The sequence below is a fragment of the Choloepus didactylus genome, chromosome 16 (genome assembly GCF_015220235.1).
Source record: "Choloepus didactylus isolate mChoDid1 chromosome 16, mChoDid1.pri, whole genome shotgun sequence".
Taxonomy (NCBI): Eukaryota; Metazoa; Chordata; class Mammalia; order Pilosa; family Megalonychidae; genus Choloepus; species Choloepus didactylus.
Genome location: NC_051322.1, coordinates 19,961,880 through 19,988,698, shown reverse-complemented (window position 1 = coordinate 19,988,698; position 26,819 = coordinate 19,961,880). Strand labels below are relative to the sequence as shown.

General features: G+C 34.3%; 1 pseudogene; it reads left to right on the top strand.

Annotated features, from left to right (window-relative positions):
• Window positions 1-16,459: 16,459 nt before the first annotated feature.
• LOC119511503 overlaps window positions 16,460-26,819 on the top strand; it is a 32,274-nt pseudogene continuing 21,914 nt past the window's right edge.

The window sequence follows — 26,819 nt, the reverse complement described above, 5'->3', positions numbered from 1 at the left end:
CCAATTTGCTCTAGTCTTGACCAGATCTGCTTTATGATGTCTGGGCTCTGTTTCAGCTTTTATTTTTTTAACAGTTGCTGTATGTGTAAATACTGATATTCATATCTGCCGAGCTCTAGCTCTTGAGTTTCAGGTATAACACAGATACCCAGTGTTCTAGAGACCAATCAGGTTATACATTGAGGGATCAACATCTCAGAGTTTGGAGATAGCCATTACAATTCAGGAATAGATTTGACTGCTGTAAAAGCTTACAATCTAGGGACCATTACAATAATCATTTCCCTGTTAGGCTGTTCTCTAAGATTCAATTCTGAGTTTACGCATTGTAGTTAGTCCATACTGGTGAGGCATTATAGTGTTTGCCTTGGTTTCTGGCATACTTCACTCAACATGCTGTCTACAGGATCCATTCACCTCGTTGCATGTCTCACAGCTTCACTCCTCATAGTTGCTCAATATTTGATTGTATGCAGACACCACAGTTCACCATTCTGTTCCTCAGTCAGTGTACCCTTAGGCCACCTCCACTCATTGCAAATCATGAACACTGCCTCTGGAGATCTTTTAACATCGTACTGATCTCAACAAAAAATCTTTAAGTATCAGGAGTTTTTAAGCTCACAAAAGCAGATAAAATTTTCCAAAATTTGCTTGAAAGCTCAAATTTTATCATTGGCAACAGATACTGTCAATTGTTTCCCTTCTACTGAAAAACTCACTTTGTTCATTTCCAGAAAATGTCTCCTATATACTCATAGTATGTCAGTCAGTTGTTCTCTGAGGTAAAAGTGGTGTTCCATGAAAGGAGCAGATAGATGAGCTCACATCTCTAACAAGTTCTCAAGTGCTTCTCTTCAGCATACAGGAATCATGCTTTATGGTTACTTCCTATTTTATGGCAAAAAATATTTTTTAAAGACTTTATTTTTTATCATTTTTCAGTTGTAGAATATAACATATTTACATAGAAGTGATATCTCTGCAAGTGAAATTTAACAAGTAGAGAAAAAATTTCAAAGAATATTATAGGTTACAGTTCCACAGTTTCAGTTATTTCCTTATTGTAAAATATAACACATATACAAAAAAGGTAACATCCTTCAAAGCATGCTTTAACAAGTAATTATATAGGAAATTATTTCCTTATTGTGGAATATAACATATATACAAAATGGTGATAGCTTTCAAATTACAATTTAACAAGTAGCTATACAACAAATCTCAAAAGATGCTATATATTACAGTTCCATCATTTTAATTCTTTCCTATTTTTAAAGACTTTATGAATTAATATCTAAAGTGCAAATAGAAGTTATACAAAGTCATTTACATTATTCAAATTTTCAAAAGTTAGTTCTTAAATTGCCTTTCCTGCATTAAATAAAACCAGTCTGTGGCTAGTCATTCAAAGTTACTTTTAAATGACCATTTAAACATTTTTTTATTTTAAATTTACTAGTAATTTCATTGCTATGAATAATATTACTTAAAATAATGAAATATTGCCTTAACATTAATTTATTTTTGTAAATGGACAATATGATATGCCCTGGATGTATATTTTGCTATGAACTCTTTTTCAAATTTCCAAATATTTAATATGTAACTAAACTAAAAATGGGGCCACTTTAACACATTAATATTCTTAAAAAGTGTCCATCCTAAAGGAGTGATAGAAGGCCCATTTACTTCTTTTTAAAAAAAAATAGAATGAGAAAGATTTTAAATAAATAAGAATATTCCCTCTATCTTGAAAATATTATCCAGGTAATTGTAAATGTAATATGAGCAGACATATTAATTTTGTTGAAAATCTAAATGGCCATTTGATGAATTGAGTTATTTAAATTCCCTTAATTCTCATTCTGAAAGGAACATACTGAGTCATGTGCAGAAGCCCATTGCATGTGCTGTGTCTCAATAAAGTGATTCAAACCTGGTGAGAATTTTTTTCACCTTTTGTCTACTGTTTTTCAAGAACCTTAATATGATCTTTGGAATTATAATTATGCATCAAAGTTAAAAATAATGATTATTTGCATTTGAGATGCTATTTAAACAGGAATTTAAAATGGGAGTTTGCATATTAAAAACACACCTTCTATATCATGCAAACTACGTTGAATAAGGACAAAATGAATATTTACTATAGTTTTTTCCTCGCAATTGATGATTAGTTTAAATAAAATCTTTGTTCATACATTTTTCTATGGAGAAAAAAATACACTAACAGACAAAACTGTATTTGGGGCTTTAAAATATTTTGTTTATGAGAAACTTAAGTGATTGGACTGGTTGAAATACATAGAAGATTGTGCTAGTAGAAATTCAATGTATCAGTCAACTAGTTCTCCATGGAAAACAAGCATAGACATCTCTGTGATAAACTAAAATAAAAGCTCTGCTCCATGTGCCTTCCTTCTGTGATCAGTCAGCTATCTGAGGCATATTCTTCTCAAGGTGAAGGAAGCAGTTTGGCAAACCCTACAACCATGCCAGCCATTCACTTTCCATTCCTTGCACCTGCCATCCACCAACACCTCATTTGCCAAACCAAGGTCAAGGAGTGGGCCGGGAAGCCATGGCAACTTGTAGAGACCATTAATACTCCCACAAGGGAGAAAAGAATTGAGACTGATATTCCAACCAGCGATCTCCATTTTAGTAAATTGTCCTACAAATTGCTTTATAAAAGCCACTGAAAAAACTGGGTTGTGTTTTATTCTCTGATCTTGTGTTGTTTAAGCATTCTTTTTTTCCCCCATGTTGTGGAGTTATTTACCAAAGCTCTCACTGCCTTTAGTAAACAATTCTTTTTTTATTTTTGTAATTACCCCCATTGTCATAATTATAGTCCTAAAGTAACACTAGAAACATGGTTTTTCTGTGAAAATGTTTTTCTCACAAACCAAAATCGTAGGAACTCTAAATACAGGCTTTCAAGCCTCTATGTAATTGGGTCTCAACTTATTTTTTCTTACTTTATTTACCTCTTGTTGGCCTTACTCTGGGCTTTAGCCAAAATCGGACTGAATGTTCTCAATTGTCTGCTAAGATTTACATGGGTAGTAAAATGCTGTTTCTGATGCCAGGCATCATGGTACACATCAGGAAGACAACAGCCCATGATGCTGAGTTCTTTTACCCCAGAATGTACCCCATATTTTTCAACTGATCTTTTCAGCTTGAAAAATGCATTTTAGAACTATCCTTATCATTTTATTTTTATTTCTTTCTTTTTGTTTGTTTTCTTTAAGTGCATTTTTTCATATGATCTAGGATGTATCCCCTATTAAAAACTTTTCTAGAGATATTAATACTTTGTATCTATTGCCTGGTAGAATAAATAATTCCAAGGCCATGATGCCCAACCTTGATTGCAGTTGTGGAGAAACTAATCTTGTTATTCTCCCCCATTAATTAACTTCCATTGAGGGGACCTGCAGTTTTTAATATTTATTTTTGTTAATTTTAACCTGAATTTGCATGTGTGGTATTCTGAATCAGAGACAGGCTTCTTATTAACTAATTCACAGCAAATAATATGTACACGGCCCATCCTCTACTTGCTCATGGCCTTTTCCCTGGGGCAGTGCAGCGAAAGTGAGGGCAAATGTCCTCTGTGAGTAGCTGGATACTGCACAGGCAAGGAGTGAGGAAAAATGATCTTTCTCTGCTTATAAAGAGTAAGGAAGCAGCTGTCCCCTCCTCTCTTGGTAGAATGTCTTGGGAAACATAATGAGTCTATGTCCTAACTCAGTTAGCCTATTTCTTTCCCAACCTATGTCCTATTTCTAAGCTCTTAGAGCCAATGGACACCTTAGCTGGGCCCAGAGGAGGTCAGGCTCCCTGTGATATTTATTCTCTCAAACCCTTTTCCCTGCTCATACACCTAAATGATAAGTCCAAGATGACCAATGTCCATAGGAGGAACAAAAGAATCCCATTACAGCTGCCATATTGGTTTGCCTCTTTCTTTCTCTCTACCTGACTTGGATACTCAAAGAATGGTCCAAGTTTGGGATGTAAGAATAAAATAAACTTAGGCATTAAAAATTAGAATTAAACTAGAAAGAACTTGGACTAATGAAGAAAAATATAAAGCATACAAAGCTCCTTTCAGCACTTAGGAAGTTTTGTGGGTAGAAGAGACGCATAAATAATTTTACTGGAATAATAGGCAAATACTGGAACTGTTCTGGGCAAACAATAATTCTACAAATCCTGCAAGTTAACTCTCCATTGCACTGTAACAAAATATGAATGGTATAGAACATGGACCATTTCTATGTTGGCTCAAAAGGTTCAGAAAGTATTGATTTGAAACTTTTCATCATACTAGCTTAGCCACGTGTTCCTCATCAATTATCATCAATAGAGAAACTCTTTATAGACTATCCACTATGTGAAATACATTCTTTTTTCCCAATGGCATAAAAAAGTTTGCACATAGCAGCTAAAACTATTTAATATTTACTGCAACTTCTCCCAGTCTTCTGTTTGACTTTTCCAAATCTACGTCATTCTGCTTGTATTAGTTAGGGTTCTCTAGGGAAACAGAATCAACAAGAGATGTCTATAAATAAAAGATTGTATAAAAGTGTCTCACATAACTGTGGGTATGCAAGAGTCCAAATTCTGTAGGGCAGGCAGCAAGCTGGGAACGCCAGTGAAGATGTTCGATGAACTCAGGCAGTGAACTGGCAACTTCGATGAACTCCTTGGGAAATGCTTTGCTGGTTAGCCAAAGAAGAACTGAAGGTCCTTTCTCTGTCTCGCTTAAAAGTCTTCAACTGATTGGATTAAATCCAGCTGATCGAATTCTCTTGTTGTGGAAGACACACCCTTCGTTGATGTAATCAGTCACAGCTGTAGCCAATTGACTGATGATTTAATAAACCAGCCTTCTGATTTATTAACCAGCCACAAATGTCCTTGCAGTAACAGGCCAGTGCTTGCTTGACCAGACACCTGGGCACCATCACATGGCAAAGATGACACATGAACCTAACCTTCACACTGCTAAAGCTCAAAATTGAATAACCACAACCTCATGCTCAGCAATTGACACCTTTTGTTTGAGGTAATTCAGCATGAAGGAATGGCCTAACTCAACTTATATTACCAAGTAAAATAACTTGTCTTCTTGGACAAGCAGTGATAATGTGTAGAAAGTGAGATAAGCTTCCTCCCATTCAAGGATGAGCTGCTTGCCTCTATTTATTATCTTATTCCTTCTCTTTGGATGATTACTCCTTCAATTATATCATCTGTGCTGGAAGGTGATCCATTTCCAAACCTATTTCTTGTTTGCTTTCGTTTGATGTTGAGACTGGAAAACTCAATCCTCTATTTTCCTGTGTCCCTAAATGCTTTAATAAGCAGTTGCATCAGGCCCTCACTGCCCATCTCTAAACTTCTACTGTTGTACAAGTAAACTCTTGTTTATTTAAAGCACTGTTAGAATTTCAAGTTACCTTGTACTTGCAGCCAAATACTGTGCGTTGCCAAACCAAAACCCCTACGGCCCCTGTATTTGCTTCTAGATATCTCCCTGTCTTCTTCCTTCTATTCACATCTGAGTTTCCTGAAAGATATTATTATACAACCTACCTTTCACTTTTTAAAGAATATTTCTTTATTTATTTTACTTCAAAGTAAATAAAGTAATTGAAAATCATAAACCAAAGAAAAAATAGGAGTTCTTGAAGTCCAATCACCGAGTGTCTGTCCACTCTCTGCTCGTACAGATATTTTCTTTCTTTATCACCACCATTCTAAATAATCTGTTTAAACTGGTATTTCTTGATATATCAAGCTAAGACAGCATCTTTGGCTTCATGTTACGCTCTTCTTACACCTCTATCCTTTCCCGCATCTTTCCAATGTGGCTGTATCTCATTTTTTAAAGTAGTAGTTGATGTTTACATTAACACAACAATGGAAATATTGCTCACTGCTAAGCCAAGAAGTGTGGTCTGATACTTTCTTCTCATGCAATTTTAAATTTTACTTGAAGTTAATATTTGTGTCATGTTTTCATTGGTTAGCTTTCTAATTAATCATCACTGATTTTTACCAAAATTTCCAATAACTGTGTTAAATGTAGTATGTTTTTACTAAATGCTGAAAAATATACAGTTAACCATTTTTTCTCCTGGCTCCACCCCCAATCCCCATCCCTGATCCCCCAATCCTCTATCCTGCTCCAATGTGCTTCCTCTTCTGACCAGTTCCTCATTCTTTTAAGGGGGCTTTTCCTCATAGTTATTTTCTTGGGTCCTCCTATTTCTCAGATTTCATGCTTTTTTTTTCTTCTGATTAGTTACTTATTTTGCTGAAACGCATCCTAGAGTAGTCTTGCATGTGTGTATATAATATCATACTTGATTGTGAATTCAGAGAGTAAGAGAATTCCAAGTTCAAAATCACTGTGCCTTAGAATTTTAAACTATTATTCCATTGTCTTTCAGCACCTGATATTGTTTCTGTTGCCATTTTGCATCCTGTGCTGTGTATGCATCCTATTTTTTCTTCCATCTGCTAGCAGGATTATCTTTGCCCTTAAATGTTAAAATTATATTATAATATAATGATGCTTATTTATTATTTTCAGTTTATTTTATCAGTTCTATAAAATTTTCTTGGTATTTATTTGTTAATTTTTCCCTTCAGGTTTTACTATCCATAATTTCCAGCATCCCACTCTTCTGGTACCACATCTATTTCAGTTTGCAAAAGCTGCTGAAATGCGATACACCGGAAATGGTTAGCTTTTTCAATGAGGTTTTATTAGGTTACAAAGTTACAGTTCTAAGGCCATGAAAATGACTAAATCAAGGCATCAAGAGGAAGATACCTTCTCTGAGGGAATGCTGCTGTCATCTGGGATTCTTCTGTCATATGGGAAGGCAACATCTACTAGTCCTTCTCTCCTGATTCTGGTTTCAATGGCTGTCTCCAAATGTCTCTGGGTGTTTCTCTTTAAGCTCTCTGGGCTTTTACTGTTTTTATCCTCTTCATAAAAGTCTCCAGTAAAGGATTAAGACCCATTTTGAACGGGCTGGGTCACATCTCAATTGAAATAGCCTAACGAAAAGGTCTGCCCCCACAGGGATTGATTGAAAGAACATGGCATTTTCTGGAGTACATAACAGCTTCAAACCAGCGCAATATTACGGTTCTTAAAATAAATAAATTGGTTTACTGTATTTTATTTAACTTTTATCCAATTGATGAATATTTACAATGATTTCACTTTCTTCACAATGACAATTTAATATTTTTGCATATAGACAAATATTCTTTAGATTCTTCAAGCAGGATTTTAGGATCAAAGGAAAATTTTGATTGAAAATAAGAAATTACCCTATTAAAAAGTTATACCAATTTATATTCTTATGAAGTTCATATGTGTTTGCTTTAAAAAAAAAAAAAAAACTCTAACATTTATTATTCTTTTTTTGGCCAACATATCCCATATCCCATTTTTCATGGTATTAATGTGATTACTTTTAAGGTACTTTTTTCATTTGCCTAATGATTACTTTTAACTTTTCTTTTACTTCTTATTTGTAATTCTTCCTAGCATCTTCAAGCTTCTGTGGTTTGGGTAGGCTGAGAGGGACTGATTAAAAGATATTAAGAAAATTGATTTGATTACTAGCTGTTTCAGTTTGCTAAAGCTGCTATTATGCAAAATACCAGAAATGGATTGGTTTTTATAAAGGGGGTTTATTTGGTTACAAATTTACAGTCTGAAGACCAAGAAAATGTCCAAATTAAGGAATCAACATGAGTATACCTTCACTGAAGGAAGGCCAGTGCATCCAGGGAAACTCTGTTAACTGGGAAGGCATGTGGCTGGTATCTGCTGATCCTGGGTTATGTCCCTGCTCCTCTCTCAGCTCTTATGCATTCAAATGTTGCTCTTGGGGCATTTTGTCCTCTCTTAGCTTCTCTGGAGCAAACACTGGGTTAGCATCTTCAAAGTGTCAGCAAAAGTCTGCTTTCAATGGCTGTCTCCAAAATGTCTCTCTTAGCTGCTCTCCAAAATGTCACTCTTAGCTACTCTCTGGTCCTTCTGGGTTTGTAAGCTCTTTTATAGTACTGCAGTGATTAAATCAATACCTACCCTCAATGGGTGGGATTCATATCTCCATGGAAATAATTTACTCAAATGTTTCATCTACAGTTGATTGAGTCACATCTCTATGGAAACACTCAATCAAGAGATTCCAACTTAATCAACACTAACACATCTGCCCCCGCAAGAATGCATCAAAGAACATGGTGTTTTGGGGGACATAATACATCCAAACTGGCACACTAGCCCTTCTCTCTGTGTTTCATTCAGAGGACTAGATTACATTCTATCCTTAGACCTATCATATTGTAATACTGTAATATGTTTATTTCTTCCTTGTTTGCATAACTAGAATTACTTGAGGCTTGCCTTGATTTTCCAAAGTTGTAGCCATTCAGTCAGAATAGATGCTCTAGCCCTGAGTTACACTAAAACCTGTGAAATTCAAACTGGAGTTATCTGTCCTTATTAGTCCATCGCTATAAAACATTCTAAATAGTATAGCCTTTGAGAAAATGTAGAAGCTTCCAAGAAGAGAAGTTTAAATTGCATGGCTCAACAATAGATGTAGAAAATTTAATAGTCAGTTAATTTCCTCTATGTAGAGAGCCATTTAGAAATGCCTCAACTAACTCATTAAAGTGGGAAGGGAAGAATGAGAATTACTTTACAAATTGATATTTTTTGTTCAAGTAAAAAGAACACATTGCCTGAAAACAATTTAAAATATTGAATATATGAGAGGATCTATTAAAAAAGTTGCTAGGTGGGAAGGAATAGCATGTTAGATAGGTTGGGCAAAATGAAACTGCCTCATGGTATTGTTAAAAACAATTTCTCACTGATGAGAAGAAATTCTCCCAGAAGAGATAAGTAACTCATGAAAACAGATGAAGTCAAACCTTACATGTGGTCGAAGTAAAAACATGCCAATATTTCTTCTTAATGTTTATTGAGTTATCATATCTTTGTTTCATAGTTTTAGTTATGTAATCTGTCTTCAAATTTATCTTTTCTATTTGAACTCAGATATAAGGAAATAATGTGGAAAGAAAAGATAATAAAGTGGACTAGGTGAAAGGGATAACTTAATTCCTCCTTGAATTTTATAGTGTGACTTAGCACTGAGAAGATGTTTAAACAATTGAATGATATTTGGCACTGTGAAAGTATATAAGAAATTGAATAATCTTTTTTCCCATCTTCAAAGTTCCTACAATCTAATTCAAGAGCTAGAGTGTCAACATATGTAAAGTTAAAAAGTAATAAAACATTAAAATAGCACATAATAGTTGCTGGCACAATCCTACGTTTAATCCCAAATGTGCTTTAATTCATGGTCCAAATGTCATTTTTTTTTTCATCTCTACTACTTACCAAATGTATAAATGTGATCAGGATACATAAGCTTTTTGTACTTCCCTTTCCTCATCTGAAAAATAATGCTGCAATGGTATCTACATGTGGCATAGATTGTTAATTTTTCCCAATATCCATTCTCTTCATCTTCGTTTTATTAATGGCAAACCTCCCTGCCCTCACATTTGTCCTCCCATCACACACATGGGGTATTAGCAAGGAAGATGTCCACCCAGCAGACTGTAATTTCTATGCTAGCTTCCCAGCCACTTTGTGTGGCCATGTCAACAATATCTGGCCATGTGACTAAGTTCTGGCCAATTGGTTGTGCGCAAGCTCTAGATCTCCTCCTTACATAGGAAGCTAACTTCTCTTATCTCTCTTTTCCCCTTCCCTTGGGTGAGAATTCAGATGCAGTGCTAGTGAGCCAGCTATGTGGAGCAAAAGTGGATGAAGCAGCAGTAATCTTGACCTGTGCTATCCACAACAGGCATAAGCCACGTGTGGCTATTGAGCACATGAAATGCAGCTAAGGTGACTGAAGAGATGGATTTTTAATTTTATTTAATTTTAATTAATTAAACTTTAAATTTAAAAATACTAACATTCAGTTTAGTTATTGGAAACAACTTGAGTATGTTATTCTACTTTCTCAACTGAAAATTTTATGAATTCTAATTACAGACCAGGTATTGCTAATGAAATGTGACATCCAAATGATAATATTTTGGATATCTTAGGGTAAATAAAATATATTATTAAAATTAATTTCACCTGTTTATTTTTAATTTTTTTGAATGGTTACTAGAAAATTAAAATTTCTTCAACTGGCTCACATATATTTCTAGCAGAGAGTACCTGTCTTGGGGATGGTAGAGCCATAAGGTAGAAGGAACCCAGATGTTTGAATGACCTCATGGAGCCAAACAGTGTGAAGTCCCTGAACCACCTGACATTAGACTTCTAGGTAGGAAGAAGTAAATCTTCTGTTTGGTGTAAGTCACTATTATTTTGGCTTCTGTCAAAGCAGTGATACCCTATTTTAACTAATAAACTACTTTATATAGTTGTTGGGAGGATTAATTGAGTTAATGCATGTCAAGGCTTGAAAATAGAGTCTGACACTTAGCCTGCCAGATGTTCAACATCTGTAATTATTATTATTACCTGCATTAATTGAAATGAAATTCTCACATCCTTATAATTCTATAGTGATTTTTATATTTCTATTAAGTAGTGCCACAATCCATTCAGTTTTCATGCATTTAATCTGAAACTCACATTGAAGAATTTTGGCAGGTGGTATATGTTGCTGTGCCTACAATTTCTGTTAAAATCTAAGAGACCATAAAAGAACTCTCACACAAAAGCATCCAGGTTAATTAATAATTTTAACCACCATTCCATCATCGTTTCACCCACTACCATAAGGAAACCATGATCCTGTCACTCGCCAGCTCAAACCCTTCTTTGGTTTTCTATTGCTTCAAGGATAAACACTAAAAACCCTAATGTGTCTTTCCCATTTCCCAAGATAAATTCACCCTGTTGGTTTCTTGGGCTGTCTCATTCTCTGGCCTTTAATTTCCTTGATTAGCAATATTTCTTCCTACCTCAAGATCTTATGCTTTTGTTTCATTTTTGCTTGAATATGCTTCTCCTTTATCATCACCTAGTTAAATACTATGAATCATTTAAATTTCAGCTCACATACTGGTCTCTTTGGGGAACTTAAATGGCTGTTCAGACTGAATTAACTTTCCTGCTAAGTGTTCTCAGAGCACATTGATGGCCCCAACCCCCAACACCTTGTCCCATGTCACTGTTAGAAGCTATCATTACAATCTTATAAAATATAGCACCTTTTACATTATTAAAATGACATTTTTTTTCTGTCCACTTTTTTCTGGTGGATTTTAACCTCCTTGAGGGCAATATTGAATGCACATTTTGAACCTCTCTCCAATATCAAGACAGAATTTCTAATAAAAGTATTAAACTGCCAAATAGACTGCACAAATCTTGACAAATATTTGAAATCATAATTTAGGGGTATGCTGGAGATAAGGAAATACATGTGGAATTACTATGATGTGACTTGAACCTTCTAAGAGAGAATGTAATTCTAAGATAGTTGGGTTTCAATCCTGGATCTGCCGCTTACCAGCTGTACCTTTACAAGAAATGTGACTTCTCTGTGTCTTAGGTTTTCATCTGTAAAATGGAGAAAGTAGATGGTATTGTATCTTGTTGGAAAAATAACTGAGTCAATATCATTGTAGCTTGGAACAGTGCTTGGCATAAAATAAGTGCTCAGTGAGTGTTGGCTCATTATTATATGTGGACTTTGGATTAGAAGAAAAGAGGAGGGAAAGTACTTAAAGCAGATGAAATTGTGTGAAATTTAATGCATGGAAGTAGGAAAAGGCGAGGTGTGCAGAGAGAGTGTGTGAACTATTGGGATACAGGCAGTTTCCGTAGATGAGTGATAGTGGGTAAGGCAAGAAAAGGGCACGCCATGGTTGAGGTCTGTACTCATCACCATGTACGTAAATGTTAGGAGATTTATTATAAGAATTGCCTCACGTGACCTTAGGGATTGGCAAGTCCACATTCCATAGGGTAGGCCACAAGTTGGGAATGCCAATGAAGGTTTCAATGAATTCCCCAAGAGAAGCTGGTGGGCTGAATTAGAGATAGAAATTCTCCTTTCCAGCTACTAAAATAATCAGTTCTCCCTTTAAGACTTTCAACAGATTGGATGAGACTTCTCTCATTGCTGAAGGCATTCTCCTTTGTTGCTGTAGATGTAATTAGCAAAAGATGCAATCAACTGACACCAGTTGATTTAAATCCAATAAATATTGTTACAGTAATAATCAGACCAGTGCTTGCTTGACCAAACAACTGGACACCATAGCCCAGTCAAGCTAACACATGGACTTAACCGTTACAGGGTCCAGCTGAAGGACTTTGTAGTATAGTGAATGGGAAGTCATTGGAAAAAATTGGTCAGAGCAGTACCATTATCAAAAGTGTGTGTGTGTGTGTGTGCATGTGTGTGTGTGTTTAGAAAGGCTTGCCTGTCAAGATTGCCAGGAAGAAAGATTAGATTGTTACAAGTACTTTGGAGACATGCTCTCTTTTGATACCACAAACCAATAAGTGGGTATTATTACAGTGTTGACTTTTTTGATGGGGGAACTGAGGAAAATGGGGAGATGATACAGCACAAGAGAACAATGATCCCTAATTCATAGAGCATCTATGAGAATTCAATGTGTCACATTTAACAGTGTATGAAATAAGAAAACTTTCATGTGCTTTGGAGAGAAAATTTTTGAGTTGTTTTAATTTCCATTTATATGTGTTTTATAAATGTATGAAGTTAGGTTAAGGTAAAAAAAATAATTTCCCTTATGCCTTGGGAGGGTCAGTTTCAAGCTCAGCAGGGCTGTAAAGAAAGGTCTAATTGTCAGAGTCAGGGCACTAAGGAGAGGAATGGAATGGTGACCGGAGCGCTTATGATTCAAAATCCATTTCCTCAGAATTGGGATTATTTGAATCATTTTGAACAAGGAGTGTTAGTAGTTAAAATGTTGGAAGGAACGGGTGAGGACGAGGAAGGGAAATGTAGAAAATGTTATAGGACAGGGTCCTCTCAGTGCCAAGGAGAGAGGAGGGAAAACTCAGTTAGTACAAGCAGTGGAAGAACGTGATAGATATTAACAGCAACGAGTCAGGAGGAAAAGTTCATCGTTCCTGAATGAGGTTAAGGGGACAATCTTCCCTAGCAGATGTAGTGGCACAATTAGAGAAAAGAAGCTCTGCAGGCCATTGAAAGAATTGGAAAAAGAGCTGTGGGCTCCTTGGTTCTTTTTTCTTTTCCCACCTCTGTGTCACATCCACAATCATTGATCAGATCCACTGAGAGCAATGAAGAAAGGAAAAGAAGTGGTTTTCAAATCATCAAATACATATTTTTGTTTGTTTTATGCTCTGGTAATCTGCTTAGTGAAGAAAGAGTTGCAATAACTGGCCTGAATTAGGTTTGAAAGTTGTCAATGGATTTTGATGATCCACAGTATGTCTTATATTATTAAAATGAATTAAGTGTTACTTAGTCTGTTTTTAAATTGCACCTAAATGCTAGGATAGCGAATATTACAGTCACAGAAGCTTCTGTTTGGTGAAAGATAAATCTTTTCATGTTCTTTCATTAACCTGATTAGAACTCATTTAATAAAGAAAAGTAATATTGACCAACACTTTATTCAATGGTTGTAAACCCTAAGGGATAAGTTGATACCTTATAAATTCTTGAGAAAATGTGTTCCTGGAATTGGGGCTCAGAAATGACGATCATTATGTGCTTTTTTTTAATTTTAGGCTTTTAATCTAAAAGCAAAAGTAATTCCTGTGTAACAAAGATGTAAATTGTGCTATTAACATCTCCATTCATTTTTTTCATTTATATCTTAGAATAAGTACCTATTTTACCTCTTTACCTATTTTATCTGCAGATAAAAGTTGTCAATTGTCAAACAGAAGTTGAATGCATTCCTTTGTTTGTATTGTCATACATTTAGAAAAGCATTATAGTAGGTGATTTTTGAACACACATACATAACACAAACATCTCTCAGATAATTCTCCAAATGAATAAAAGAATTATATCTCCACCCATTTTACGAAAAATAGAATTGCTCCAAATTTCTGTGCCAACAAAGAAGGAACTTTAAAAGAGTCCGTATTATAAATTACAGCATTGCAAATCCTTAATGATGAAGTTCTTTTCCATTGCATAAAGGCACACTCTGGCTCCAAATCTTCTTTTAAAGTTATAAAGAAATATTTTTATATTTATATATTTAAAATAAATATATATATTTCACAGCACGTGGATTTCAATGAGTGTGGACATAGCCTGGCAAGTAAGTTGAAATTTCATGAGAGGAAATGGGAATTATTAATTAACTGGTGAGTAAATGTTCCTAAGGACTTTGGGATTTTGCTACCTGTCAAAAGTGTAGACTGTCAAAAACAGTCTTGCTTATTGTATATGATTATTAATATATTTGGACAGAAGTATCTTAAAAATCTTTGTCTTATGCATTTAGACAATTATTTTATTAAACAAATAAAAATTTAGCATAGTTTTTTGTTGTAGATTATTGTATAGTTAAACTGCTAATGGAGTATAATTTTCATGTCAATATATCAAATTTGTGAGTTTCTACTTAATGTATTTATAAATTTTCTTTGATACTACTTTACTTGTTCAAACACAAGAATATTGCTGCTAAGTAAAGGATTTTTTAATTTCAAGTTTTCTTGTGATTTTCTTTCCACCAATTATTTAAAAGAAGTGATACTTCTAAAATTTCAGTCTCTTTAGTGCTTATTTCATTATCTACAGAAGTGAAACTTTAGAGAAACAACTTTCCTCCAGAAAAAAAGAATTAATCTAATATATGTCAACTAGGTCAACTTGTAATATGGAAATTATTTTTAAGTGTACTGCATGATTTGCAAGCCATCTCATATTTCTGTAGTTTGTACTGTCTCTGATTACGTATGTATTTTTATATATCAGGATTTTTATTCTTTATGGAAAAAGCTATAATAGAACATTTTTATCTGTAATACATAAACATTTAAAATGCCTCAATTGTACCAGTGCTTTAAAATGAACCAAAATAACCTTGAAATTCTTTTAAAACTGCATTTCCATGAATATATAGGGAAAGAGTTTATATTTTAATAAAAATTCATTTGAACTGGAAACAATACTACAAAGTTTATCAAATTAAAACTACAATATTAAGCCAGAAATCATTTCCTGAGCATTTCATGTTTTCTCTTTGTTGCTTTGGGTACACACTTTGATTTTATGAGTTATAGCTTTTACTTTCTTTCTCACACACTTCCTAGAACAGTGAAAGATACTTCAAAATGACTTGTTTACTTAATTAGATGTTTGGTTCAATATTTTTATTGAAGAAGACATCAAATAATTACTATTTTCAAATATTAATTTTAAAAGAGGATAACTTAATGTATTTATAAATTTGGATTCAACAAATCTGTATATAAATATATCCAAGTTCCACAATGTAACACTATTTCTGTTAATAATAATAGACCTGCATCGTAACCCTCTGTTATGAGAATCTAATAGGATAATTCATGAGAGATGCTTAGAACAGTACCTGGGACATAGTAAGTGCTCAAAAACTGTCAGGTATAACTATTACTTAACTTCTATAAGTTTGTTTTTTTATCTGTATACTAGGAAAAAAAGCCCTTATATTGTAGGGCTATTGTGAGGATTAAAATGTGTGCCACGCTTAATGGGTACAGAGTTTATGTTTGGGGTGATGAAAAAAGTTTATCTAATGGATGATGCTGGTGGTAGCACTACATTGTAAATGTAATTAATATCACTCAAGTGTACACATAAAAATGGTTAAGTGGCAAATTTTATGTTTTATATGTGTGTGCAAGCATGTTATTACAATAAAAATATGTAAATAAAAATGTGCACAAGGAACTTAGGGCTCTTAATATATACTAAACATTGTTATATATAATTAAAAGTTAATAGGATCATATTATGTAGTAGAAATTGTTATTTATAGTTAAACATATATTTCTTAATTACCATATCACTAATTCTGTACACTAACCTTTAATGAGACTAATTAACTATTCAAGAATTATGTATTTTGTTTTCCGTGTGGTTATTAAGGAACCTTACATTATTTCAGTAGAGTTAATGTTCCTCTCCAGTTTATACCTATCCTCTGGAGATTACATGTGGATGGAAATTAAGAGTTGCAATCCTTATGAATTTCATAGAGGCATCAGTTTGATTACAGATGAGCAGTAAATACATATCAGCACATTTTAATCATCACAAGATATTTCCTTTTTTTTTTTACTTAGATGAAGAACAGATGAGCAAGACATCTATTCATGATTTTCAATCACCTGAGAAAGACATGAAAAGAGGTTCTCACACTGAGAATTTAATGACTAATTTATCAAGTTCTTATGCTTCAGGTAAGAATATGATTAACAAAGGCAATCTCTTTATTCTTTTTAATAGATGTAATCTATGTGATATACGTTTTTATTGAAGAGATTACAATATCTTTTAAGAACTTATTTCTAACTTATTTTTAGAAGTACAATGACAGCTCATTTTATTGGCAAGACTCAATCAAATAAGATCCAATCTAGGAGAGCTTGAAGCCAATGGCATTAATATAAAATGTTGTGCGTGTGTGTGTGTGTGTGAAAACGGTTATTGTTTCAAATTAGTTAGGTTGGATTTTAAATTTGGGTCCCGGTAGAGGTCAGGCTGTGCAATGGGAAATCGAGACCAAAAAGCATGAAAGAAGTTTGTTGAAAGGGTGTCATGAGGGGTAGATGGGAAGCTTGACTGGCTCAGGTAGCTCAACCATCAAGTGGGGTCACACAGGCAGAGTGAGGGGGACCACTGGGCTTGTGCCTTTATTTTGTCCAGGGGTGGAGGCTAGTAAATTTTTCACAGGAATCAAGGATCGGCTAGTTTAAAGGAAATATGTGCAAAAAGAGAAAGGGACTGGGGTCCTGAAGGCTGTGGTGGTGGTTGCCTTGTCATTAGAGACCAGTTGTGGGTTCTGAGTGAGTTGTGTGGGCGATATGGCCGGTGTGGGTAGTAGTTGCAGATGTGGGTTTGAGATCTAGGAAGTCTAAGCCCAGGGGTAGAAAACTTTATTAGCAGGACCAAAGGCCAGTGTTGAGGCAAATGGTTTAGCCAAAGTTAAGTGGGATGCTGAAGCAGCAGACAGAAATCTTGATAATTATGGCAGTTATGCAATGGAATCGTGAATGAAGATTATAAATAGCATTTGGGCAAATGCTACTTCATTTGCTATTTGACAAGGCCCTTTAATCTCTTTAGTTTCCATTGATAATAACTGTGTCCCTTGGAGATGTTTTTTGCCACTCTAGATCCTGGCATTGATGTTTTTCACTATTTTCTCCAGATTTGTTGCCATCCAAGAATGGTGAAGCTTTAACAAATTGTTTTCTGCTACAAGTGGTAGATATTCTTCTGCAGTACATAAAGAAAACCTTTGATGTTAAGAGTAAAATATTGGACTTTCATTCATCCTCATCAACTCCTTGAAGGTTTGGATGGGTTCAACTTAGAACTGTCTGACCACCCTGAATCTTTGGAGCAGTTGCACAAATACCTTAAAATATGGGGTTAAGACAGGTGATTTTCAAATTGGTGAGCCTGAATTGGAGGCTGACTGAATGGCCTTTGAGTTTATATCTGCCTTGAAAAAATGGTCACAATTTTATCCATTTTTATTTAAAACTCTTGTTTAGTTTATATTCAAGTTGGTATTATTATATATGAATTGGTTATTAATTACCAAAGGAAAGTAAATAAGATGGTTTTAGTTTGAGGAGTCATATCCTAATGGTAACTAAATGTACAATTTTTATTTACCATTTTTTTCATTTTTCAGTCTTCATTTTATCATATTCAACATTGATGCTTAATTCATTAGATGTCTATATTAACAAAATATGTACCACCAAAATTACCCAATATAACTTGGGGAATTGTGTTTCCAGATAAAATTAACTGTACTGTAACTTGATTCCTAACAGTTTAAAGCAATAATACTTCCAGGAGCAAACCATATTTGAATAGGCTTTAAGGATCCCATTTTCTAAAATCTTAAACATGTAATAAATAGTGTATTTAGAAAGTACATATTCTTTGGAAAGAGACCAAAAAAGAAAAAAAGAAAAAGAAAAAACAGATCCAAATACCAGCTGTATCATCCTGTGCTTATTTTTCATTTTCATTTCTTATCATGTAACCTTGGAAAATTTGTATTGTTCTAATTACAGCAATAATTAGAAATTATTTATATTTGATGCATAGTCTAGAATTTAATAGACATCAATAAGTAGATACTATTATATTGATTTTTTTTGACAACACAGTAACTTTAAACATCAAAAACATTTTATCTTCAGACCAAACCTATCAACCAAGACAATGCACAAAAACAATTTATATTTGAGAATGTTATTGCTGCATTAATTTTAATAACAATAAGTAGAAGTATCCTTATTTTGACATTTGTCTTATATTGAATAAACTATGGATATACTTTGGAAGTAATACTATGTAATGTGATCATATAGAGTCCTAGGAAAGCCTGGAGAAATTTCTAATAAAATATTGATCATTATAAAAAGGTAGACAATACGCTCAATATGATCCAACTGTATTTTATATTTTTAATTCTGTTATATATATTTATGTTTGTGTGTGTATCTTGCAAATGTATTAATTATAAATATGTAGTTGTATAGCTAAGTAGGTACATAATCTTTACCTACATATGTGTAGAAAGTCACTGCCCTGTGTGCAAAATTAGACCTTTCTTTACACTGTAGTATTGCATGCTGTTCTATAATGTATAGCATACTTACACCAGGAAAATAGTATTTCTTAAAATAAAATTAAAATAAAGCCTTATAAGTTCCAAAATATAACATGTTTGAAGATTCATGATCAACCACATAAAATAAATGTGAAATTAAAATAACTTTTGGTTAGAAATAAAAATAACAAAAAGCAACTCTGAAAAACAGTAGGACCATTGGGAAACACTTCTGACAAATGTAAATCTAGCTTTTTTCCTTCCCTTATCTAGCCGTAATTATTGACTGAATCTATAGAGAACCCCTCCTTCCATCTACAGATCTCAACTGCAGAAGAAAAAAACAGAAGCTGTAAAGTGAAAAGTAAACAATAAAAAGGAACATTTTGCTGTCACAGCCCCCAATTTCCAGACATTACATTCTATCTAATTAAATAAACATTTATTCAGTTCTTACTCGTTATGAAACCATGCAGGTGCGATGGGGTGAGAGTGTTGAAAACTTGAACAGCACAGCAGAGATAAAAAGAGAGAATCACAAGCAACTATGATGGAAGTATTTTGAAAAAAGAAATGCAAAGAGCCCTCATTTGGGAGCTAAGAAGAAGCAGATTAAACTGAGTTGAAAAGAGATTGTTCAATTTGACAACATTATGATTCTTGATTAATATAAATCTTCAAAAATCATTGTAAAGGGGACCTAATATTTTGTCCACACATGGTATAAACAGCTTATAGGTGGCCTCTCTCCCATTTCTCCTTCTGGTTCATTGAGGTAGTTTTCACACCCCTAGGTCCTTCCACTTTAGATATGGTGGGGCCATTTCTCGCCCTGCAGGGGTTCTGGCTGAGCTCTTTCCTCTCTCCAGACTTGGCCTAGCAACTCTTAACTTTAGATCTTACCTTTAAAATCACTTCCTTCAAGAAGCCTTCTCCCATGGTTGCCTCTCCTGGTTCCCTGACTTCCCTGGGAATGGACTTACAACATCCTGTTTTCCTTTGTAGAATTTTTCGCAATCGTAATTAAACATGTTTGTGTCATTCTGAGTTTAATATCTATTTCTCCCACCAGTCTGTAAGACCCATAAGGAAGCAACTGTCTGTCTTATTTACCTCTGTATCCCCATACCTACTACTGTCCCACATGGTAGCTACCCAGTAATATTTACTGAATGAAATTCATTTAAATATGCTTTATTCATGGATATCTGTTAACTGAGAAATTGCTATGAAATGTAATCATTACTTAGCCCTATGTTTTGCTTTGACCATTTGCCATTTTATGTTCTCCTAGGGCATCCTCGCTTTTTTAACCAGCTCTCCAGTGGACTGGATATGATTGGACTAGCAGGGGAATGGTTGACAGCCACTGCAAATGCCAATATGTGAGTGCCCTTCTGCTCCTAGGGAAGGTGAGAAGGGTGGGTACATGTGAGCAAGAGTGAGCATGTAGATTGTGGAAGTTATATTTTGCTGAATATGATGCTTGCTGAATCAAGAACAAATAATTAATATCCTGAGAGAAAAATCAGGGAACTGCTTCATGTTCTCTGAGGCATCTCTTCAATGTTTCCCTGATCATCTCAGTGTTCTCCTTTTGGAAACTTGCAGAACCTGAATCCCCTGGTGAGTGTTAAAGGTCAGTCAGTTAGCCTAAATCATTAGTGTGCAGTCTGGGAGTCAAGTTCTGGGACTGAAATCATATCAAGGATGCCCAAAACAGCCCACAGCATGCTGTAGTCTAAAACACACATCTTCGAAAAGTTTCCTGAATGTAAATCAGAACCTCAATCTTACTGATGGTTAAAAAAGTATATTTTTGAAGAAAAGTTGAATTCAAGTACAATATAATTCTTTTAAAATATTGACCTTTACCCCAGAAAAACTTTTAGCCATAAGAAAATTACATACACTGCAGCAGAGTTTTCAAATAAAAGTTAATTTTAGGGCAATGTTTTTCAAGGTTAAAAGGGATAGGGAGCTGATCTGAAACAAAATTGCAAAGAACAGTCTGTGTCTGATGTTAATATAATTGAACTAGCAATCAAAAGAGATTGCTGGTAGAAATTTAAACTTTAAAACCAATAACTGTACATTTATGAGGAGAGACTGCTTTGCTATGTGGAAAAACTGAAGTTTATTTTAACTGTTTAGTTATTGTTGAGATTTTAATGAGGCATAGTTCATGGTTATAATCAACGTTTTATGGCTGTGGAAAGCTAATAAAAATGGCCTACACAATTTAATGCTATTTTTAATTTTTGCTGCTTGATTATGGCCCTTTATTTAAACATGCATAGAGAATACTTTAATAACTATGCCTTTCAAGGCAATGGGGTGCATTCTATAAGTTATACAAATTATTACATAAAAATCAAATTTATAAACCATACTTTATTGTCTGAAATCCCATTGCTATGAAACTTAATCATTCTTTATATTAGGAAAATATAGATTTGTGGATTTAAAGAGAGAAAAAGTAGAAAGGACAGATTGGGGATGCAAAGAAGGAATCAAGCAATGGTTGTTCACCATAGGGGGTTTCCTCATCTTCCTCAATGAAATGAATGCCTTTTACCATGATGTGAGGATAGTGGAAAAACATGTGAAATCGAATTAAAGGGAACCACATTTGATTCCTTATTCTACCACTTACAGTGCTGTGAAGTTCAGTGCGTCTCTCATCTGAAAATAATACCTACTGCAAGGAATTGAAATAGGATTAAAGAGGTTATGTGTAAGGGAGCTGAAATTGAATGGAACATTCTGGCAGAAAGGAGCCTTGTTAAATGAAGTATGTAAGGCTTTCTTCTTACTTGGTTCCTCTTAGAACTAAAATCTTAAGTCTAATAGCCAGTGAGGATTTCTTAATCTGGGTCTCTGGAGAGAGCCTGAGGCAAAAGTGTAACTGTGTTATTAGGATATGCCATACCAAGGAGCAAAGGTGAGGAAACATGAAGTCAGTCAAAGGCGGGAGGGCAATGTGGGGGTGCACTGTAGAGCAGGCTACCGCTGGCTATAAGCACCTGTGAGTGCTGGATCTCATGGGATGCGGTGCCGCCATAAACGATCAGGAGGCTCCAGCTGGAGGGAAGAAGAACCAACCAGGCCTCCTGTTGGTCAGAGTTTTGCGCTATGAGATGTTAACTTCACCACACCTACAGGATGGCCGTTCTTGGGACTCCCAGTAGATTCCATGACTCGTTGAGCTTTGTGCTTCCGGGTAAAGGGGCCTCAGCTGGAGAACAGTGACCTGAGGTGTGGGTGGGAGGCGGGTGCTGTTGTGTCTTGGCCATGTCTGGGTGGAAGTGACTGGGCCTGAGTAATATCCAAAGGCGTTAGGGCCAGAGGAAGCTGAGAGAATCTGAGGAGGCACACAAATGGTGCCTGAGACCAGTAGCTACATATAACACTTAAACATGACTTCAAAAAATTTTTGAGGATAAATAAAAGGATTTGTTGAGAATAACTGAACCCAGCCTTTGATTTCAGAACCCATTGTAAATACTTCATTGGTGGGTGAATTTTAGAAAAGTTGTACTTATAGAAAAGAGCTTATAGGCTCCTTTGTAGTTCCACCTGCTTCTTTCTGAGTGGCTGATGTTAATATCAGGATGTGACACAGGGAACTGTCTTCCCATCACCATCCTTATGAATTCTCTTCCACTGGCCCCATACTATCTTGTCTGATGCCCTCTTCTTGCTTCATAGCTATTCTTACTAGAAGTATAATAATTCTTAATATTTTTTAAACGCTTGCTCAAAATACAATCTTTAGGCAGAGAATGTTTATCAATTTCTAAACAAGACTTTTTCTCCTTCTTTCGTGTTAGAGCTACAATGTTGTCTGTAGCTCTAGCAAAATGTTGTCTGTAGTTCTAGTTCTCTAACTTGCTTGTTAGGAAATGCATACATATTTTCTTGATAATTGGGTATTTTCTCGCCCTAACCATGTTGTTTGTATACTGAGTATAGGGAGGTTGCTTTCAAAATACCTTTTTCTGGGAAATAAATTTCCAGCTACTGCACAGAACAATGGAGGCTATGATACTGTCTTTGTGGTAATGATACCCTCTCAATCTGGAAGAGGCAATTCAGGGCATAGAACATTTAACCATTACTTGGACAGTCTGATATAGAATACAGAAATGTTTATAACCTTGTCTAGCACATAATTGTATTTATCCTCTTTCATATAATATAACTCACCAAATAATTTCTATATATGTATTATAGGTTTACATATGAAATAGCCCCAATATTTACTGTTATGGAGACAATTCTTCTAAAGAAAATGCACGAAATGATTGGCTGGGGAGAAACAGAAGCAGATGGAATATTTTCACCTAGTAAGAAAAAGCAAGAAATCATTACTATATGCTAAATGAAAGCTCTACTAGGACACACTCAAAATGTATTTCAATTAATGATAAATTTTCATCAGCTGTTTTATTGGTTATAATTGCAAACAAAGTTTCTAGAAATTTAGAAGCATGAATTGTGTTGTTTCATCTTTCAACTATTTCATGGAAGGATATTTTTGAAATAATATCAGTGATGTGATTTGGAACTACTTTAGTTTCAGAAAGCTCTGAAATCGTCATGATTTCAATTTACGTTTCTGATTTTGGAAATTAGATTGAGTCATTGCTTCTCTTCCTTAGGTGGGAGTGTATCAAATCTCTATGGCATATTAGTAGCCCGTTATAAGCATTTTCCAGAAATCAAAACAAAAGGCATGATTGCACTTCTACACATTGTATTATTTGTTTCTGAGCAAGTAAGTATGAATTTTAGGTTTTTCTAATTTTTAGGAATCTTCTAAGATAACAAGATAAAATAATTGAGACAGTGAGAATACTTGCTTCATTCTTAGATTAAATATATTCAGATAATATCTATGTCTGAATCTATGCATGGTGGCATGTGGTTGGGCAAAAACCACTTTCTGACAAGCTTAGGCTCTCTATATAAGAAATACAAATAATATAGGAATAAAATTTAATTTCAACTTACAAGAAACTAATGGAAAAATGTAGTCATAAATATAAAACATTCTGCTATCTTTACCAAAGCAAGGCAAAGCAGAACAAACACTAAACCATGCTTTAGAAATTTGAAGATTTAATGGTTCTCTTTAACACTGAATGAAGAGAACAAGAATATGATTAATGCTTTATCTTTCCAGTTAAGACCACAGGGAGTAATTGAAAAGAAACATCATTTTTATAGATGAGGTCCTCAGCCAAATATTTCTGATATTGAAAATCTATCCACCATTATCTCCTTTAGTTTTAGTATTCCAATTCTGTGCACAGCAACTTTTAAAAAAATCAATTCACTCCTTTAATAAATTTGATTACTTTCTTTTTTCTTTATTGCCAGCATTTATGATCTTAAAATGTAATAGTAATGCCAGTTTGAGAAATAGATCTAAAAGTACCTGGAAACAGAGGGTTTTCTTTGAGATGCCCCTGTTTTGACAGTGAACTTCCATTACCAAACTAAGATGGCATTATATATCTGTATGTTATCAAGTTGGAGACTGCTTCTGCATATTTAATGTAATTTATTGTAACACTTACAATAACTGAAACTTGTTTGCAAGTGTGAGTTTCATGATGTGATGTGTAATTTTTAAATAGACTGAATAAATAAGCTGAAAAATCCATAATGCAGATTTTCTTTGATAATTTCTTTTCTAACCTTGTTTACTCTCTATTGAAATGAAAACATAATTGGGGTTTTGCTTTCTGTATTATTTCTCTCATACATATGGTCAAATTTTCTTGGAGACTAAAAATAAACCATGTCAAATTTTCCTTTTGAGCTGCTACCACTACCGTCTTGCTGGTATTATTTACATAACGCAGAATGACACAGGGGAAAAATAGTTAACTAGAAGACAAGAAACCAAAGTTGATATCCAGCTCAGAACTAAGAATTATAGACAATGGAGGAATCAATTCATTTTGCCAGGCTTCAGAGTTAGAGCTGTCAGGAACCTAAAAGGTTTACTTGGAAGATTCTATCACTAAATTTATAAATGAGTGACTTTTTGCGTATACAGAGAATTCGAATATTCAAGCTCCCATTTCATGTGGAGAAGTCCTCAGTGACAGTGTCTTCTCGAAAGAGGTGTTACAATCCTCTTCATCTCAACAAATGCCACGATGAGGCTCTGTAAATATGCCTCAAGAACTGTACTGTGAGTATATACATGTACACACACATAAACCCATTCAAAACTATGTGTGTAAGCCCCCAAATTCCCTGGAGTGAAAATGATGATTTAATGCAAAAAAACGAATGCCTTTCTATTTTCATTTTTGTCCAAGGGTCATTATTCAGTAAAAAAAAGCTGCAGCAATCCTTGGTATTGGAACTGATAATGTAATTAAAGTAAAATGTGATGAAAGGTATGCATCTTCATATATTCTGGAAATTCTTCACTATCTTTATATTTCATATCATATCACATTTTCCTATTATTTAAATTTTTAGTAGGAACACTCTTGAGGACTAATTTCATTTACATTTTAGCTATAATTACCAAAGAAGCCCTAAAGTTGTCTTATCTGGTTGTTCAAGTTCCTTTACTTCAATATTTTATAGCCTTATACCAAAGGGATTGCCACGTATCTTTACTCTATTTTATTTTAATTAATATTTTGATGTTTGGAGATAAAAATGCTACTGGGTCAGTAGGATACAAAGTGAACATATTTTCCCTTTTGCCTTGAATCCCATTCTTCAGAAATAAATAATATTATACAATTTACATATACTCTGGAAGATCATTTTTATGCATATCAAATTTGTTCCTTCATCAATTCAGTGTTGTATTCTGCAACTTGCTTTTTTTTTGTATTTAAACTATATCTTGGAAATCTTATGCCATGAATTCATACAGACCTTCCCTATTCTTTTTTAATGGTTTTGAAAGTTTTCCATTCTATAAATGTAAATTAATTTAACAAGTCTGATTCACAAAGATATTTAAGCCTCCCAATTTTGATATAAAATAAAAGTGTTCAACTGAATATAATTATATAAATATATTTGAGCATCTTTTTATGACTATCTCTCACATGTATTCCTAGCAATGGGATTATTGGCTCAAAGAATATCTGCATTTACAATCTGATAAATATTCTCCATTTGTCCTTCAAACATTTTTTAGTTGATTGATGTAACTATTTACAACATGAAACTTGAGTATCATAATATTTTATACTTGAAAAATATGATAGACAAAAATGATGTTTTATTGTTGTTTGAAACAAGGAACATCTTTTAATATACTTGCTAACCAATTGTGTATTACCAGGAATTGTTTTTGTCATTTGCCCATTTTAATTCTTTCTTATTGGTTTGTAAGAACTCTTTATATACTTAGAAATTCTTAAATATATAATATATGAGTATTAAATATCTTGCAAATATACTTTATAATTTTGTTTTCAATTCTTTATTTATTCATTTCAAGTTTTTTGCTTTTCTTTATAAGACCTCTGGCATATTTCTTGAAAATCTTCCTCCTCCATCATTTTTACTATTAAGAATGGGATATTTTCTATTGTATACTCACAATAATTAGTGTTAGCATATAGGGACTGTGCCGGTTTGAATGTATTGTGTCCCCCAAATGCCATTGTCTTTGTAGTTTTGTGGGGCAGACATTTGGGTGCTGGTTAGATTTGCTTGGAATGTGCCCCACCCAGCTGTGGGTGACGACTCTGATGAGATATTCCCATGGAGGCATGGCGCCACCCATTCAGGGTGGGCCTTGATCAGTGGAGCTATATAAATGAGCTGACTCAAAGAGAGGGAAGTGAGTGCAGCTGTCAGTGACGTTTTGAAGAGGAGCAAGCTTGCTAGAGAGAAACGTCCTGGGAGAAAGCCATTTT